The following is a 4428-nucleotide window of genomic DNA, read 5'->3' as shown; positions in this document are numbered from 1 at the left end:
AACTGATTGGAATGAATGATTGTATATCAATATAAGATTTCCTGTAATTTTACAGATATCAGTTTAATACATTATTTAAAGTTCGAACAAGTTATATTATTTATTCACAGTATGGTCTATTCATGCTTTATCTCCATATTCATAGACAGAGGGTACACTTCTTTGTACCCCCAATACTAATTTTACGTCTTCAATATATTTCTCCCAGAAATGGTGGTAGAAATACTCATGTCACATGATCTACATATACATTTTATCACAGTAATATTCTGGACAAAATGTAAAGGTCACACTTATGATTGTACCAAAGCCTAAATGGAATGTGAACTTGAATTACTAAAATCATCCATGTCCAGGTTGCCTAATGCTCTCAAATGTCAATCCTTTTGGTGACTAGATATTTGTTTCTTCCTAAGATTATATATTCAAACTCAACCATGTTGAAACTGTCTAATCCTATCACTCACTATATACCTTCCCTGATTTTGTAATGTCTCTATTGATATCTGCTTTTCTACATATTTTCCACAGCTCATCATAGTGACTGACTCTTCATATGTGCTGACATTTACATTTACTCTCTAACTGAAACCCTATTGCTAAAGAAATTTTGGTCCAAATCCTATACTCACTCTTCTTCCTAAACCTACCGAATATCTTTCTAATCCTACCTACTATCCCTTTTTGACTGGATGTTCTCTTCGACATTCAATCATCCAAGGTACAAGGTCCTATGCCATTGTATATCAATTTATCTGAGACATCTGTGCAGAATATAATTCAAAGCTAAGTATCCCAATCAAGGGCCCAATTCCCTTCTGGGATTCAAATCTTACCTAGATTTCTGTTTTCATACTTATATTTCACCTCTATATTCTTGTAAATATCGCAATTTCCCAGTACCATTATTCATCGCACAGAATGATTCCTAACCCAAATCAAACCAGTTATTAACCCTGAACATACACTATTCCCCCAATCTCATTTTACAGAAGAGCAGGGACAGAGTGGTTTTTACAATACAGGAAGTAGGGGACCTTCCTTCTGCTGAGAACCGCAATGGTCCATTCAGAAATGATACCTGGAGAAGTTGTTTGCAGGTATGAAGGACCTGAGAGAGCAAAAGTCATCTTCCAATGCAAACAACCTGGTCAGGATGAAGGGATGTGTCTGAATCAGCCTCTCTCTTCTTATTGTAGAGAAGATGGACCAAAAAAGGCCTGTGTGGAGAGCTGTTCCCGGGTGCCAATGGTTGATATACTTTTCTAACTTGTGAAAGTGTCACAGGAAGTAGGGGCAGGCTTTATCTCATGGGACCCTTGGATGCAACTGTTAGGACAAAGTGGTTGCCATGGCAGTGACCTCATTCAGTTCCAAGAAAGTGATATACCTCATTTCCTTGTTGATGGAACTCTCTGAACTTGGTATCCAAATTCTAAATAGTGAAAGTTTCACAGGAAGTAGAGGCAGCCTCCATCTCATTGGAAAATTGAAAGCAACTGTTAGAACAAAGTGATTGCCAAGTCAGTGACCACATTCAGTTCCTCAAAGAAGTGAACTACTTAATTTCTTGGCGATGGAACTCTCTGAACTTGGGATCCAAGAACCCTGGCACCCAGATTCGGTCCCAGTCCCAGTCCCAGTGAGCTCACGTGTTTGGATTTACCAAGGACAGAGTCAGTCTTTCTTGGTACCCACTGATGTGAGGAAGGCCTAATGCGAGGAAAGCTCTGGAGAGGGACCTTTACTGAGAAAGCAGGTAGTGGTTCACCACTTTTTCCTGACAACTTCACAGAGTTGGCCAAGGAAGCCAGATCTGAGAGAGGACAAGATATTTCGGGGGAACATAGTATGGCCCACCAGTCAGAGGACACTCAGTATAGACACAGACCTACTTGGGGGAAGTAGGTGCCTTTGTGGGAGTGGGTGTGGTTTTGTGGTTTTGTCTCATGTTCTGAGAATAGGTAGGAAAGGTGGTTTGTTTGAATTGGATTGGACGGTTTCTAGTAAGTCGTTTGACAAGGAGAGTGTTTTTATGTTTGTGTTCGTTGTTGTGGACATTAGTAAAGGGAATGCATTAATGGATGTGTCCTGTCTAGTATAAATCTTCCCATAATTCATCCTGCCCAATTTATGAATGGACTGCAGCTTGCTTTATCGATGGGCAACACCTCCTATCTTCCTAAGTTGCTGTTTTCTTCCTGAATTCTGGCCACTCTCCAGAGTAGGTCCATCGTCTTGTGTTCAAGATATGTACCACCTCCAAGCTCTGTGACATGGCCATGTACTGGATAGCTGAAGAGAATGGCGAGCATCTAAGAAAACTCAGATATCATGGTGACCAGGAATGTCTCAGTGGAGTAACCCTGTTTTGTGCCTTGTGCTTACTTATTGTTCTGTTGCACTGGAAGGTCTTTGCCTCAGGCAACCCCTTTGTGAAGCCTGAAGAAAACAGTTTTCAAATGGAAATGAATGGGCATCACCTGTGGCTCTTTTCTTAATTTCTTTGAAAAGGGATGTGTCTGAATCAGCCCCTTGGCCCTGTGTGAGGCTGTGGCTTAGATTCTCAGCACCTGATGGATCTAAAGAAAGTTCCCAAGTGTGCATCCAAAACCAAAATGGCCAAAACAGCAGTCATTGGGATGAAGCCTCTCACCTTTCTATGTAAGATTCCTGACCTCCATCAAGTGAGAATAGGGATCCTTTGGGTCAAATGAGTTCTTCAAAACCTGCAGAGGCTAGCCCATAGGTGCTTGGGTTTTCTCATGACTCCAATTCACATTAAGAATCTAAACCTTACAGTCAGTAGGCCTCGAATTGGAGAATCTGAGCAGTATTAACCGCAGGCCTATTTGATCACTCTTGGTTCCCAGGAATGGTGTCCAGGCCACCCTGAAGTTATGCAAATGAGGTGAAAGGAAGCTTATTTTGGACACCGTCTTGGTCTGCACCCCTCATGAAAACCTCCAGCCAGAGGTTATGATGAGTGTCTATATGGAAGAAGATAAGGGCCGTGTGGGAGTATTTTGGTTTTAATTGTTTTCATTTGTGTCACGGAAGAGTTGACTGGGTCCACCTGGGCTTGAACTCTGGTGTGATTCCCCATACAGACTGAGTTCTGGAACTGAACTCAGAGAAGTATTGCCATGAATTGTGTTGGCATTTTAGGAGGCCAGGCATGAGAGTTGCCCTTGGAACCTGAGATCCTGGTCCAGGTTGGCTTTCCAAAGAACACTGGAAATCTCAGCCAGGATATTACATGGTTTAATTCTGAAAGACTTGGCAGCCATAATTGAGATTCAAAACACACATGGACCTCACTTTGTAGACCTCAATGGGCCTGGTTTCATGTTACTTTTTGGCCACTCTTTTGGAAGCCTTGCCTGTGAGAGTGCTCCAGAATTTCACTGAAATTAGCTTCCTCAGCATTTAATTGTTCCTGAGTGAATTGAAACCCACAGTGCCTTCAACTTCATCCGTGAAAAATTCCTGGATAATTACCATGAAATTTTTGAAATTCCCATGACCAGCTGAAACTGGAGGACCTTTGGATGTCCTCTAGATGATCATGAGTATACCAGACAGTGCCTTGATTGACTGGGTTTCAAGAAAATGGTGTAGAACAGAGATGCCAGTAAGTTGGAGCCTGGTGAGTAGTGGGCCTAGAGCAGTGTTATGAAAGTGTGTGATAAAACATCTGTGGTGGGGCCATGTGGATCTTCCATTGGCTTCCAAATGCCTTGTGACTGACATGCTGCAGCCAGCAGACCCATATATGTAAAGGCATATTTTTATATGGAGAGGTTTCAGGGCAATGTTCAGAATCATGTTGCTATTGTCAAGGGGGCAAGATACGTGGGATAGAACCCTGGTTGGTGCATTCTCCTGCAGACCCTGCCCACCACACCTAAGAGAACTCCCTCCAGCACTGTGTCCCATTTGAACTCCTTGTATTTCATGAAGAAAATACCAAACTCCCAGTGCAGCAGCAAGAAACACCACGACAATTGGAGGATGACCAAATGACTTCACAGTCCACACGGGGAGACACTTAGCCCTCAGTGGCCACAGTTTACCTACAAAGGGAGAATTCAGCACTGCTACCTCATTTCCATTGAAAAATAAGTAACCATGTCCTCCAGGTCACATAGATGCAGAACCAGCTTTGATGGTCTCACTACAAAAGAAGCTAAAGGTCCTGACAACAACATACATTTCAAGTGCCCAAGCTCAGAGGCAGATTCTCAAAATTCTTTAGGCCAGGAGAGTTCCATGTTTGTGGAGTGTTTACCCTGTCCCTTACTTTTTGACACTCCTCTACCACCTCCAAATTTGTGAAATCTGGAGCATTTTCCATTCCAGATAGGTATTCACAAATTTTCTAACTCTTGTACTGTAATTGTGTCTTACTTGAGGTGAAGGGTATGT

This window comes from Callospermophilus lateralis, unplaced genomic scaffold (assembly GCF_048772815.1).
Source record: "Callospermophilus lateralis isolate mCalLat2 unplaced genomic scaffold, mCalLat2.hap1 Scaffold_60, whole genome shotgun sequence".
Classification (NCBI taxonomy): Eukaryota; Metazoa; Chordata; class Mammalia; order Rodentia; family Sciuridae; genus Callospermophilus; species Callospermophilus lateralis.
Note: the sequence above shows the minus strand (reverse complement) of the source record.